Source organism: Gallus gallus, chromosome 22 (genome assembly GCF_016699485.2).
Source record: "Gallus gallus isolate bGalGal1 chromosome 22, bGalGal1.mat.broiler.GRCg7b, whole genome shotgun sequence".
Lineage (NCBI taxonomy): Eukaryota > Metazoa > Chordata > Aves > Galliformes > Phasianidae > Gallus > Gallus gallus.
This window is the reverse complement of record NC_052553.1, coordinates 4,109,455-4,125,790: the sequence shown is the minus strand read 5'-3', so window position 1 is coordinate 4,125,790 and position 16,336 is coordinate 4,109,455.

The following is a 16,336-nucleotide window of genomic DNA, read 5'->3' as shown; positions in this document are numbered from 1 at the left end:
TGAAGCTGAGGTGTTTTCTCAAGTCCTTGCTTAATTTTTGGCTGTTTCTCTGTCATCCGTAATCCAGGAAGAAAACTCTCTAACTCCAATGTGGTGTTAGAAGGTGGCATTCCTTTATTCCTCATGATGTGCACTGGGCAACTTGACAAGCAAATGCGCCCTCTCAGAGTTCAGGTTCTACATTTATACAGTTAAGACATACCTATGCAGTACATTGGCATACAGATTGATTCTTTTTCAAGATCTCATAGGTATGTGCTGATGTCCCTTTCAGCATGCTCAGCCGTATCTGGGGTGGTCGAGTGCCCACTTACTTCTTCCCCAGTTTTCACCATCAGCTTCATCACTGAAGCCTTTGACACACGTCCACCCGCTTTTCCCCAGTTTGGAAGATTTCCACTGCTTATTAGTCCATAGTGAGTCACTTTTTAAAAACAACGTATGTGGAACCTGATGAAAATGTCCTTACATGATTTGAGGTAAAAGATAAAAGTATTCTATTATGTCCCCAGTGCAAAATTATTGAGGAAAAACAAGACTGTTCACCCACTAAAGCTGAAATGGAGAGCTTTAGAACTATCATTTATGGATTCCTTTTGCTAAACTAATGTATTAGTTATATATATTATAACTATATATATAATATGTATAGTCTATATAGAGAGAGACTATTTATTATATATATTATATTATAGTTATATATATATAATATATTATATATATATTAGTTCTTAAACTAATGTACTAATCCCCATTGCTAAACGAACCAACCTGTATCACTCCATAACAGAATCAGTAATTAAAATTTATGCTGATTGGTAATAAATTAAGAGAAACCCCCTGACTTGAGCCAGTTTTTGTCTCTGACTCTAGTCTAGGATTCAAACATGGAAAAGAAACAACGCCAAAGACCCAAGGGAGATTTCATTGTTTGCAGGTGTGAATATAAAGTTCTCAAAAGCTCCTAAGCAAGTCTCAGTGGGATGCTCAGGCTGTTAAGACACTCAACTCTTTAAAATTTTATTTGTTAAAACTATCAAGAAACAAAATAGTCATAAACAGAAAAATGTTTCTGTTTCAGAAGCCCTAAATGTGTTTTGTTGAGCCAAGCCTGCTGGTGGGAATAGAAGGAATGAATGGTGTTTTACTGGCACATTTGTCCTTCTCATTACAGCTGCTGCAGACCAGCATGCTAATTAAAAATGGCTGTAACTTCCTTGCAGAAACAGAAGGATTTCTGTGACAATAAATAGAGCAAAGTATGTGTGTGTTTGGGCAAGAAGGGATTTCTACAATACTGCTAAGGGAATAAGGGAAAGGAGAAAATTCAGAGTTCCTGTTACTATTCATAAGAATGTAGTGAGAAGGAAAATGCAGCAAAGATTTATTTCAGCCAAGAGATTAGGCAGGTTACCAGAGCAAGTACAGCTGCTGGTTGGCCAAATGTCTGTCCTGAAGATTGAAAAGCAAAACTTAAGGGCAATGAAAACACTTGGTTGCATCTTTCTGATGTCCAAGTCAGCAGGACTCACCAAAATGTAAAGCAGGTCGTGGCAACAACACATGCAATCTGTGTTGCAGAGATGTGACTGACTGCTAATCAGGCAAGAGTTGCTGTGTATTCCACCTACTGTAAGTGAAAATATTTCTGCTCAGCACCTATGCCCTAGGGCAGGCATCCAAATGACATGCAAGTGGGCAACATGACAATTAGTGAGCTATTCTAGGCAGGAAATACATGCTGAGCATGATAAAATCGAATCCACCTCTCTGAGTCTATGTGGGTCTTTTGGATGACTTTTTCCTTGAGGTAGTATTTGAGTTTTAAGGTGCCTACCAAATGACTTAAAAATTTCTTTATACTATTAACAAAACTGTTAAGAAACGTGATGAGGCAAAAGGTAGAACATGTTCAATCAAAGGTTGAGGTTTAGAGGTTCTTCATTTTGTTTTACTTTTGCCCATAAAACTGTGTCTGGGTTCAGTCTCAGCATATGATTCATGCTGCTGCAACTGGGAACAGCATCCTCTTTTAAGAAATAACTTCTATGCAAATTCTTTTACATTTTCTTTTGGCGTTTGTTGCAGCAAAAAGTGCTATGCAAGTTATTAATGCTACCAGTAACAGAATTGACCTTACATTTGACAGAAAGCCATTTCAAATTAGTATTTCTTATATTAGTATTCATTGTATGATACAGGCTAAACCTGAAAGAAGTTAATTTAGTTTTTGTTTCTTTTTGTTTCTTAGTTCTGGAATCCTAAGTAAGAACAGAAGGTGCTATTTCATATAAACCTATGGAATTTCTTTCAAGTCTTCATCTGTATATGGTTCTATTATTTTAACAATGACACAACGCATAGTACTATGTTGCATAATATGGAGAGAGGCCATTATGTGGGAAAATCCCAAGGCTTTGTTCTTACTTTCAGATGTAATATTGCAGGGGTTTGAAAGTAAGAGAAATATTTTTGATTTAAATATTAAGTAAATAATTATGTCTTGATACATTTCAGAGGTATCCCAGAGATCTTGACTATCTCCTGACTTGTTCTTGTCATTTTTATCAGAGTAAACTTGGTGCAGGATGCTGCTGTTTGGATGCAGCAATACCTTGTGCTTCAGACTACCTCTATAGTGAATTATTTAAAATTGATGGCCCTTTGCAGACTAACAGCAGTGCTGTGACCTCTGGTATTTGGAGCTATCGGTAATAATAATAATTTGGGAGACACTCTGTGGTCCTCGATGAAAGTCAATGTGTAATTAGATATTTGAATTAATTATGTTGTGCTTGAGCTAACAGAGATGCCAAAAGGCTAAAATTCCCCAGGGACTCATGACAAGTTGGTGGCAGAGCTTAAAATAAAACACAAATATATTTCCCTCTCTGCCTTTCCTTTGCCACCAGGCAAAACTCATAATTACTCTTATTTTATTTTATTTCTTAAGGTGGGGCCATATGTTCCAAAATACAGGCTAGGCAAAATGCCAAGCATGGAAGGAAAAACAGCTTTGCATCACTAGTGTTTGCTTTACATTGTCCTCAGTGTTTTTCTGTCTGCTTTCCACAGACTGGGAAGGATGCTCTTCAGTGGAAAACGCACTGTGTGGTCAAAGAGCTGAACAGTCCACATAGAGCTCCATTTGTGCATTCTGCACCGAAGGTAAGTCATATTAACACACTTCTGTAAATCAATTTAATTTATGTAATCGAGGTGACAAATTAGAGAAAACAACCTAGTGACAAACTATTGTAATTATAGAAAATCATCCAGCGAACTAATTGAAGTAACAATCTATCAACAAAATTTATACATTTAAACACCCTGCTACATGCAGTAATTACACATGGTAAAGCTGGTGAAACACTGTCTTCTCCTTTACAAGAGGAAAAATAGGGGGAAGTCTGAACCTTTCAGCGCTCACCTTTGGGACGTTATGCAAAAGGAAGTTTGCATCATGCTGATGTTGCTGCTTAACGCAGCCAGTTGTAGGCAGAAACCCTTTGCTTTGAGCATTGGGTGAGGTCTTAGATCTCCCAGTGAACTCCTTGGAAAGTATTTTTTGTATGTATTCTAGGAGTAATTAGTGACATGAGTTTTAGTAGTGGATAAGTGCATCTTTTGTTGATGTTTGTGTTTGCCCCAGGACATCCTTGCAATATTAATTTCTGAGCAGTGATCGTTATAGCTAAATGACCAATTTTAAGAATGAATTGTTATCAATGGTTACCACTACTGATCATTTTCAGTAAATAAGATATTTACTTTCATTCATGCCAACTTCTTAACGTTCACCCCTCACACGACGAAAAATGAGTGGGAACAGAGGTAGCTCTGCTTAGCTACAGTTATTTTTGACGTAATGTATAATTGCATCTATAATTCCATTTAATACTGTGCAAATGCATTAAACAGGACAAAGTGCAAGCGTGGCTTCTCTTCTGTGACTATCCCAACCTTCTGACACAGCCCTGATAACTGGAATGCCACAGATTAAGCTTTCGCCTTTGTGCTTGTGCCCTACTCTATAACTAGACCTACTAAGTTCATTAAGCCCATTTGTACAATAAACAGCATTAATAATTTAAATAAGGGTGAAAAAATGGATGGAAGAACACCGCTACTTTACTTTGAAACTACACCACATCCTCCATAGGAATGCTAGAGAAGAAACACCCCTTGCTGCAAAGTTAGTAGGAACTGTAACACTAATAATGCTCCATGTAAACGCTTTGCAGGAAGCTGACGGTATAAACAGAAGAGAGGTGGAAAATGCTTGTGGGAACTTGTTCAGGTTCCCAGCAGCTAGATTTTTTATTATCTTTACAACACACACTGAGACAGTATCAAAGATAATGCCAAGACACAGTCGCCATGATAAAGCATTTAGACATGTGTTCTTTGCTTGAAAAAGTACAGGAGAGAGAAGAGATTATGAACTTCAAAGAGCTGCCTTTAAGCTAGGAATATTTATACCTCAGCTGTCAGAAAACCGTTCTTCCGTTGTTAACACAAGAGCGATCTTCGCTTGAGCCAAGCATCTAAATGAAAGCTCTAGCGATAGCCAGTCCTGAAACTTTGCTTTGAGTCTTGGCAATTAGACTGCTGGGATGGTACTGATGTCAAACATCATTAGTGCAGTAATTGTACGTATGTGTGCAACAGTTGTTTCAGCTGTGGCTTTGCTCTCTAGGTACGTATGCCACGGCTACAAGCACTAACAGGTTGTTTTTAAAGACATCAGAGAAGCTAAAGTGAACTGAGACGGTTCATTCCTCAGATGTTTTACATTGTCCTTCAGGAAATTGCCATTAAATGAAGGAAAAGCTGGCAAACTGATGGCTAGGATAGAAGATACCACACTTTTTTTTTTTTTTTTTCCACTGAGAGAGCAGTTAGGAGGAACCTAACTATTAGAGAGTGTTTAAAGGAGGGCTGAGAAGATGGTGGAAGCTCTAGAGAGCAAGATATGAGGAGCAATTGAGGTCCCATGGTTTATTTGGCCCACAGAAGAGAAGGCTGAGGGGAGGCCTCATGGTGGCCTGCAGCTACTCACAGGGAGCAGAGGGGACAGCATGGATCTGTGTTAGGAGAGGGTCAGGCTCCGAAAGTAATGCCTCCTATTTTATTATGTCGGCCCGCGATGTCAGAGGCTGATGCTGGAGGTACAGCAGTAGAACTTGAACCTGCTGCCAGTATTTCATTACGCCTTGTTGCCGTGAGACAGATGGCAGCAGAGGGGCAGTCTGACAAAATGGAACCTGACATGGAAATGTGTATGAAATCAAGGTCTGGAACTGAATTCTTCCACACAGAAAATATGGCACTCATTGACATTCACTGACATTTGCTGAATGTTAATGGAGACCAAAGAATGGATGTGGGCACAGTGAGGCCATGGGTGGTGTGTTTCAGTAGTGGTGACAGTGACAGTGGGTCACCTTTGCTGGTGCAGATTTGTATGAGCGCAGCATGCAGGCTCATGTTCATTGCTGGTGAAAATGCACAGCCAATAGTAGTGACTGAGTTGGAAAATAGCATTTTGTAGCTGAGAATTTTCTCAATCAAGTAGTGTTACTGTGCTCTCTGTCTCAGATGTAGTTTCCATGGAAATAAGTAGGAGGCATTACTTTTGGAGCAATGCATGTATGTTTCTAACCCATGGAGAGGTAGCTAGGCGGTATAAAACTAGGGATCAGATCAGCAGTGAGGATAGCTCCATCCTTAGCTCATGTCTTCGAATCATTAAAAAAAAAAAAAAGGTTTAAAAATGTTTCAGTTATTTTTTTCTTCTTTTACCAGTTTTGCATGCCTGGAACATAACACTTGAGAACACCATTCTGGAGTTTTTATAGCTTAATGTGTCTTGCTGTATGGTTTGGCGAGAAGCAGGTTAAATGCTTTCAAAATATGGTCTACTTAGCAGCTTCTCTCATGCCATTGAAGATACAGCACTGGGTTTTGTGGGGGGGATGCTGGCAAAGGGTAGAGATGAATTGTTTATTGTAATCATTGAATGTCCAATTGAATGTGCAATATTGCTAGCAGGTCTCTGTTCAAGGGAGGGTTTTTCCTGTAATTCTGTAAACATTTGTGGGAAGCAAAGCCCATCAAAAAAGAATCCCTCCAGGTGCTGAAAATGGAAGAAAAGCAGAGATCATTGCTCAATTAGTTTTCAGTGGGAACAGAATTATGACACTGACCAACAACACTTCTACAAAGGATTTTATTTAAGACTACTGAGCTAATTCTACTGACCTTATTCAGTATGTCATTATATAACTAGTTCTATTAAAATCAGTAAAGTGTATGGATGTTTAAAACTTCTTCATCTTGAACCTTTCACATCATAATTCTCTTTGCCCTTGTATTTAGTACTTGTGCAGGTGTCATGAAAATATATTGGACCATCTGAGTGATTCTCTGCTATACAGTTCTTGTATTCTCTAGCACAATTTGGCTCACTCTCCTCTTTGTGATAAGATTCATGGTTGGAAACTTTTTGTGGTCTACATGTTTTTTACCTTTGCTGTTTTGATATGTATCTGCAGAGAGAAATAGGCAATGTTTTGCCATTCAGTGAAAGCTAAATCTTATTTTTGTAAGAATTATGCAAACACATTTAACTTGTTTACTGAACAAACACCTATTCACAAAGCTCTAAGTTATACCACTGACTTCTACTGCAGTGTCAAGTGGAAATGAACACGGGGATAGAAATGGGAGAATAAAACAGGCAGGTTGATAAAAGTGCCATTTCCCCCCCTTAAGAACAAAGCTGCTTTACACTTGGCCACAAACCCCTTCTTTCTTGGTAATATATATTTAGAATGATTTAGGAATACTTAAGCATTTTAGAAGCATATTGCAGCATTTCTGAAGCTGAGCTCTTTTGGTACGGCTTAGAATAAATGAAGTACTATCTTAGGTATTGTCCTCCATTACTGTACTATCTGAGCAACTCTTAATCTTCTAATGTACTTTGACAACACCTCTGTGACTTAAGGAAGTTCTATTCTCCTTTTCAGAAGTGAATAACTAAGGAACAAAGAGGTTCAAATGGAGATTTTCCTTTTATGCTCTCTGCCTTGATTTGAGTGAGAACTGTTTTCTGTCTCCTCTGTATTTAAGTTCAATAGTGGTGCAGTAGTAATTGGGTCAACATCTGAATGGCTTAAAAAAATAATTTGGGGAACTCAACTCAGTGATTAATGGATGTCTTGAGTCAACACAATGAAAGTGGAATCCTTTTTAAAATTATTTTTTATTATTATCTGAAAACTAAGGGGAAAGTAAAGGGAAAAATATCTATCACAAATGTTTGAGATTGAAATATGGAGATTTGAAAGATATGCTATAGGCTGTTTTTGTTAAGTAGGACTCCTATACCAATATGAGTTCATCCGTTCTGCAAGAGGCAACTGCATCCTGAACTGGTATGGAGAGGAACTGACTGGAACTTGTATGACATACTGCTTGGGATAACTTACTCACACCTTCTTTTGTTTCAAATCTGAAATCTTTTAAAGTGATTTCTCTAAGTATGATAGAGGAAATCGAAAACCTTTGTAAAGTAGGGGCGTATATCACATTAGGTCATCATTCTACTGGGACTGAACTGGCTTTGTTTAGGAAAAAAATCCACTCATATTCGTTTAGGTCCTAGGCATAGTAATCGGTGAACTGCTTACAGTTCACTGGGGTTTGTTGGGCTGTTGAACAAAATTGAATCTCTATTCATATGGTTGCTCTCTAGAAGCAGAACATGCACAGTTTGGGTTCTTGTCTTGCATACGTGCTCCCAAAGCTGCCAGGATACCACCATCCCCTTCTTCTCCCCCAGTGGAGCTGGCTGCTTTTCAAAATGCCTAGACAAATATATTAATTTCTGCTACCTTTGTCATATAAGTTGACTGTACGTTCTCAATGGAGCCCTGATTTCAAGTGTGACTTCTTATTGCTAATAAACTGTACAAGTGGCTTATGATTTTCATTATATATGGTTTGAACTCTGTGATATTTTTGACCCAGAAACAAGAAAGCTTGAAGCAATGCCTGAAGTCTTAGTACAATGTATTACTTCAGAGTCCCAGGAAGATAATTTTTTTTTTCCCAGGTCAGCAGATGCTTGTAGGTTTTGATAGATATTATCAATTATGTCTCCAAAAATGAATTACGAGTTGTGAAAGGAACAGTATACATATATTCTTAAGTCTTTGGGGACTCAGCTGCATAGTCCCAGAGCAGATTTTGAAAGGAGGAGGTTATAAGAATCAGAAGAGTCTTATTGCTTGCACTAGCAGCGCTGATGTGGAGTGTATGTTGCAGGTATTCATTGGTGTACTCATGTTAACTGCAAATGTTTTATCAGTGTGTTTTGTTTTTCAAAAGAATTCATCAAAATACAAATTCTCAAGGGAAATCACTCTTATTTGAAAAAAAAAAAAAGTCTACTTCTCTGCAATAAGAAATATTTCCTGAATATAGCACAGACAGTACCCCTTCAGTACTGCTCTGAGTTTTCTTGTATGTGTCCAGGGAGTGTGGAGCAGAGTTAAAGAGTCCATACCATAGGTTTCTGTTGCTATCTGTGCTAGGGGTCTGCCTCGAGGTGTTGATCAAGTCAGTTCACTTGGGTTTACTTCCATATTTAATCAGTGGAAAGGAGAGTAAACCATTCTGTTTGTTACTGAGAAAATGAAAAAGGCTAACGATGTCAGTTACCTCTCAGTGGATATAAGAGATAGTCTTCAGTATCATCTGTTCACTTTGTCAGATTTGCAGCCTTTTCCCAGTGCTGAAATCCAGCCTTCTGCACTACAGCCTATGTAAAATGAATTCAGTTCTCTTTTCCACTTAGGCTGTATTTTTTAGGACATCTGATGGTTCTTGCTGCTTTTCTCTGGACTTTTTCAGCTCGTATGCATCGTTTTTTGATGTTGTTGTCTGTTTTGTCCAAAATAAATGCAGACTGTAGACAAATTCTTACCACTGTTAGATAGAGAAGCATCTTCTGCCTTGACATGAATGAGCTTTAAAGAAAAAGTCATTGGTCTGTGACATTGGGACACCTTAAGTGAATCAGTGTTTCTAAGAGCTTTTATTCTTTTCAATAATTTGGCTTCATGCAGCTATGAAAGTTGTTTTTTTCCATTTCTATACTTTCAGTGCAGTGGGTAAGCAGAGGGGAAATGTCCTTCTGAATACATTGGTAGAAATTAAACTTGGGTTGTTTGAACGGGGTCATTTACAATGTGCTTTCGAGTAGCACAAGGCACAGTATGAATCTGTTTTTAAACTAATGGAAGTGGAGAAAACTTAAGTTTTAACAGCAAAAGGTGATTTTTATGAGGATTTATTTTATATTTCTAACACTCCCCATACTGTTCAGTAGTGCTGATTATTTTGGCACTCTGCAGTTCCATTAAAGGTAGATACAGCTTTTGAGGTAATGCATTGTGTGGAATAGCACGGTGCAGTTAAGACCTTGGATATAGAAGGGAAAATGTGAAGAGCTGCTTCTGGATGTCAAAGGAAAGAATGCACTGAGTCCAAACCTGTTCAGAGGTTTACCGTGCTTTTTGCTATATACACCAATTAGATCAAACAGAGCTGCATAACATCATGACTAAGCAAGCAGCATATTTGGTGCTTTAGACAGCTTTGTACACAAAGGTTTTTGTAGGCTATTCATGGTCTATAGTGGAATTACCTCCCAAGGAGAAAATAGAAGAGGGGGAGAGAAAAAAATTGTTCAAGACAAAATGCATACCTAATCCGAGTGCAGCAAATCCAATGCATACATATTTGATAAGAGTAATTAAGCATCCTTTGAGATCTGTTTAGGCCCATTTTATCTGCAATACAAAGCAGTCTACTGTAAAACCTGATCTAAGAGTCATCTCACTTGTAAGCATCATCATCTTTTCTTTGGCTCATGCAACATACAGCAAACCACGTGTCCTGAATATGAGCAAAACAAAGAAAAATAAAGTTTGACATCAAATTTTCAAAGTCGAGCCTACTATTTGAGTGGGCGTGAGGATGTTTTCAATAGAAAACCACATTTTTGAGACAGGAAGTCAAGTCTTTAAGAAAAAGTTCACATTTTGTTTTAAAAATTATGTTATTTTGGCTGGAAAAACCCACTACAACTTAGATTTGGATATGATGCTCTGATTTCAATGAGTTCTTATTCTTTCATTGATGAGCGTTGCAGAGAACATTTTTGATACTACTGTGTCCAGAAAGTTTCATAATGTGTTTTACCTGAAATAAGAGAGAAGGGAAAGGAAAAAGGCAACTACGTGATCACCAAAACATCTTTCTTTGAGAAAATTCAACATATTCTGGGTTGGTTGCAAGTGTACTTTGCAGGGTACCTCAAGTTTGAGAGAGGCTGGGGATGCTCAGTGTTGAAGATTGAGCTTAGAAAATAGTTTGAAATGCATAGCAGCGACCATATCAAACCCCAGTAATGTGAGCGTGGCTGTTAATACCCTTTGAAACGTTTTGAATTCAATGAAGCATCAAAAGATATGTGTATATATCACACAGTGAATAACGAGCAGCGCTAAAGCTAACTACTTTGCCAAAGCTTTTCTATGCAGCACCTGAGTTGAAGTTGCATAGTAAGCTTGGAGGCACATTTTAAGAAGTTGTCCTGGGTATGGAAGTATTACAAAGCTTTTAAGCTCTAGGAGTTCATAAGTTTTCCCCTTGTCTCTTTATTCTGGCAGTAGCCATTTACAACTGCCTTTTTTAGCCACAGGAAAGCCCATCTCTTGAACTGAAGAGGTAGGTGAAATGTATTCCCTCTAAAGGCAACATCTGTGCTTCCCTGTGAATCATCAGCCAGAAAGGGTGCTGTATATGCTAATCAGCCTAGCTGCGTTGATGGTGAGGAATGATAATTATTTTCAGGTGGGAGTAGGTGTTGTTTGACACCTAGGGAAATAAAACAGAAGCCATCAATTATTGTAGGCATCTCCAAAGATACGCTGATATGAATTGTCTTTGTTTCTGTTTAGCTGCTTGCCTGAATGTGTTTTGATTTACAATAAAATCAAGTAAAACAATAGACATCAGTAAGGTCTTCTGTTAATCAGAATTAGATAATAATAAGAGCTTGGAAATCAGTGTACAGTGTTGCTACTGATTAGAAAGAAGATACTGTATGTTGAAGTAATTGCAGTAAACAGTTGAAATGGAAAAAAAAAAAAACAGTTTCAGCCATAAACCTCCCCACTTTCAGCTTGTTTCTATCTCAGTCTGTTAATTGCTTTATTAATTTATTTATTTGCATTCTGTTAAAGCCTGATGCTTACCACCTAGGTAAGCACTTCTCTGTGCTGGGTGCAGAGAAAATAAATCCTCTTTCCTGAAAGACATCCTAAACCTCTGTGCCTCATTTGTGTAGTTAACAGAACCTTTTGTGTATCGTTGCAATTTCAGGTACAGCCTTCCATTGAAGTTGGCCCAGGCCACACACTGGGTTAATAGCAGACCCAAATTATCCCTCATGTCTTACCTCTCTAGAGCTTTTTGAAAAAAAAAAAAACCCAACCATTCCTTTCAGCAGTGTTTGGGCACAGGCATTTTTGCCTGAATTTAAGGAGAGTCACGTGCCTTGAGTACAGGACCTGTGGGCTTACGGTAAAATAATATTCACATGTTAACATTCTTCAGTGAGTAACAGAGTTTTCTCATGGATTATAGATTTCTGCTCCGTTTTACTAGTTCCATATTGCTGAAGCCTTTGATGTTGGAGTGAAACCATAATGTTCATGCTGAATATTATACATCCCTCCAGAACTCTGAGATAAAGATGACCTACCAGGTGCTAGGAACTGATAAAGTTGATTTATTTTATAACTTTGTGTGGACACACCTGACAGTAAATGGAAGATTGCTGGATTGAAAAAAAAACAAACAGTTTCACACCATCTGTGGGATACGCATGTGCACAGTGCAGTGGGAAGGGTCTGAGCAAGACCTTGTCCAGGTAATGCAGTGCTCTGTGAATGTTTTCCCATGTTTCAATCTGAGCTTTAAGAATTGGTTTCAGTAGTTTATAAGCCACTTGTTTGACTGCCAGAGCTTTGTACTGTGAGTGCTAAGACAGATGCTTAATTTCACATGATGGTGAGTTTTGCCCAAGCAATTGCTAGGCTGGGTGCTGTATGGGAATACATTCTGGCAGTGTGGGGGTATAGATATTTTAGATTGGATACTAGATACAACATGATTGTGCTTTTTACCTTCAGCTGCCTGATAGACCATCCTGTGGCTGCATAGTCTACTAGCTCCTGAATGTATCCTGGTAACGTAATGTTCAATGTCTGGTGCTTGAACAACATCAGTTATGTTTGTATGGCTTTGTGGCATGTGGATAGACACTAAGTCAATGGTGAGACTTGGGTAGGAGAAATATTATGCTTTTTCACCATTGTGATTCAGAATCTTCTGCATGTCAAGTAATAGATGGGAATATAAAATATTGAATCTGCTCATCTTTTATGGCCTTGGCAATAATAAAAGATCCCCTCTGTGTAATGTTAGAGTGCTGAAATATATATTCAATATCTCCCATAAATTAGTTAGTGGGTTTTTGTAGATGTTGAATTCCAGTTTGAGAAAAGTAGAGGGGAAAAAAAGGAATTACTTTTTGAACTTAAAAATTTATTCATCCAAGTAAACGTTACATCCACGTATGCTTATGTAACTCGGATCAATACTGTAACTTGTCTATTTCTAATATCAGAATGATAGAGTGAACACTTTTGAAGAGTTGAAATGCTATTGATTTACGCAGTCAGTACAATTAAAATAAAGTAATTAGAACTCCTTAGGGGTCTGTTGGAGCTGTTTCGAATGTGCTTCCTCTTGGGTAACAAGGAATGAAAGAATGACTGATTATGGATGTGATAGTCTGTGTACTCATGCGTGCTGTTAAAAATCAACTAAAACTTTTTGTTTTGAAACTGAATGGTTGAAAATGATAAAATGGTTGTAAGAGTTGCATTAGATTCCAGCAGAGATGGAGTAGCAAAGCAAATTATTACCTGCTTTTAGAGATGGGAAAATTTAGTATGGTTTATGTTGAATATTGGTAGTGGCCAAGACTCGAATGCAAGATTGTGCAGCCCCTCAGCTTGTGCTGGGAACTGTAGCCTCAGATTCTGCATTTTCTTTTCCTTATACTCCACAATAATACTGGGTGACCTAAGGGAAGCCACTTCCTAAAGCTGTTCAGAAAGAAAGTAAACACTGCATAACAGCTGCAATGATACTGGTCTTGTGCTAGGGAAGAAATGAATCTACTTCAATAAGAGTATTTTATGAATTAAGATCTTTCCAGAATGAGTGCCTGAAATGAGTTATGAAATTCTTTGTTACTCAAGATTTTGGAACTATGCAGTCTTCCCATTCTGGGTGTTTCTTAAATGATTTCATTGCAAGAGGAGCTCTTTCAGGAGAATTTGTTCTTAGCATTTGGAAATTGTTTGATCTTAATTGGAAATTTACCTCGAGATATGAGATAAAATAAGCTTACGAATGAGATGTCCTTGAAAATAAAATCATTTGCACAGACGCTTGCAAACACGATGCCCTTGCTTGCAAGTTGTGCAGAAGCTTGCAAATTCCTTTCCACACGGTCTTTATTAGGTGGATTGGGAAGTCTGCAACCTCCAAGTTCTTCAGCTAGTTTTGAAAGGAGGAGGGACAATGCGTCAGGAAGAATAAAAAGGAGGCTGTGCTTTCTGATGGTTTGAGGGAAAAGGTCCCCAGTTGGTTCTCCCTTTGTCTGAATAAAGAAAGCTAAAGACTCTCCTCTGTTTCTTTTTGGGATTGTATGGGAACTGCTGAGTCACGGCCTGAACCGCTGATTGACCATCTGGAGACAAGAGCCGGTCAGCCCTGGGAGCACAGGTGAAGGCAATTCAGCTGTGCGACTAGAAGGAGAGCCTGCCTGCACCTCTTTTGGACTTCATTTAAGGGCTGACTGCCACTGTGGAAGGATCTTTTGTTGGCGATCCTTCCTTTGTGGAGTTTCTACTGCAGGCCTAGAACCTTGGAGACAGGTGGGTGCTAATTTCTTTTGTAGCATCTTCTCGTTACAATGATCCCTCTGCTGTTACAGGGGTAAAGAGAACTGAGTAAGCAAAACTTTCCCAACGGGATAATAGCAGAGAACGGTAAATTATCTTTCCCAAATATTAAGACCAATGAGATACACAGCACAATAATGAGGCTTCTTTGATCCTAGAGCAGGCGTGTTTTCATCAGGTTTGGGCGTGGAAACAAAATAATCGAGCCATTGGCTTTTTGGTTGAAATTAAATAAGAGCTAATAGCGCGTGGTATGGTGCCTTTCATATGGTAAAATGTAAAGTTTTACGACTACGGTTCTGTGACTGTAAGGAGGAAAATAAAGGTTTTGGGGGAGAGCTGTTTATGTCCTCTTAGCACTCTACTAATCCATCCAATTCCCCACATCTGCCTAACCATTCATCTTTCTCTCTATCTCAAGGGCACTTAAGCTTTTGTTGTGATCCATATGGATAGCTGCAAACTCATAAATTACTGTTTGCAGTAGAAGTACTAGAGAAATATCCATCAGTCTGCCAGGTCTGAACCTTCAGGCCTGAACCTGGGGTTTACTTTTTTCAGTGAACTGGAACTTTATTAATAATGCTCCATTGCTCACTCTGCATGTTAAGGTATCAGTAGGAAAAACAATTGTAAGTTACGGAGGCTTAAAAATCACACCGAGTGACAGCCAAGTTTCTGGTTTCTGTTTTGGAAGTGGACATCACTGCTTTACAATGAAAAATGTTCATAGGCTATGAAGAAGTAATTCAGGTTCAGATGTAATCTGTGAAGGGCCTATTAGTTTTGTGATTGCTGGGCCTATGGTAGGATTACACAGCGAAGCAGAGAGGCTGTATTTGTCAAAAATGACAGAGTTTTTCTCAGAAATCCATACTGTGGGAGCTATAGGAGAATCAACCTAGTTTTCCATTGGAGAAATAGATTCAGTAAGCTTTCAAAGAAGTGCTTATGTTACAAGATAGGGTTGGGAAAGGCAGGCCAATAGGCCAAACTGAAGGAGGGCTCAAACAACATCTTCCTTTGAACTGGGTAACAAAAGCTTTCTAAGCAAGTATGCAGATGCTTTGTCAGAGAATAGGAGCGCTCTGTGAGGTTAATCGGCAGCACTTATCGAAGACCCCAAAGTGAAGAAGAAAAGCTGAAGTTCAGAGGGCTTCGGGTGGAGGACCCGGCAGCTTTGCTTCTGAGTGGTGGGAGATTCCTCAGCCACTTCGCAACGTCCTGCAGTGTGAACACAAAACCGAGCGAATGTGGGCCATACAGCCACAGAGATAAGGACAGTGAGCACGGAGAAAGACAGGCTTAAGCGAGCAAAGAAAGAGCGATGGAGAGCTTGGTGGCTGGCTGTGTGGTTGTGTGACTGGGGAGGGCAAAGAGCCGCCTGGAAGGGTTGAGGGAGGTGGTTTTCATTTCCTTCCTTTTATTCAGCAGGAGCTCGTCCTCCTGTCGCCTGAGTTACATTCCGGAGGGCAGAGCTGGAAGTCATATCAGAAACGAAATACAAAACGTGTTATGGGACATGGAGGAGATCGTGGAGAGGGCACGGACGTGGCGCTGGGTCCTGGATTCAGGTGAGCTTTTTTGTGTGTAGGATATATATATATATATATATATATTTGTTTTTACTCTTTTATTGCTGTTTTTTTTTTTTTTTCCCCACAAATGTTTCCAAATCTTTTTACTAAGTCACTTAGTTCATATAGGAGCTCCTGTTGTATCTTTCTTTTTGACAGTGGACTTCATAATCTTTGCTCGGTGCCTCATAGTACTCATTTCAGTTTCCTGGAGAGACTGAAATACAGCAAGTTTTGTTGAAAGATGGCTTCAAGGATCACGAAGTGGGGACTAATCAAATCATAATTTCATGGAGTGAGTGTGTGCAGGCTAAAATCGTTATCTGGATTGCAGAGACCATTAATAAAACGCTAGATGTGGAGAGGCAAAATGTAGAGCAGATTCACGCCTTAAGGCTTGAGTGTATATCAGGAGTTGTTGGAGATCCTCGTCCTGGAAGTCGCTGAGCTTACTTGTAGACTTTTCATCCCTCTTGAGTTCCAGTAGGAGCACAGAGTGAGGTGAAGTTGTTTGGAGAAGAAGTGGAGACTTCTAATGTTTGCAATTTAAACTGCTGAGGAGTTTTCGAATAGGAATAGTGTGGCAAGGGTAGAAAATAGTGAAACTTCTGATGGGTGAAAACCATTTGAGTTTTGGTGTTT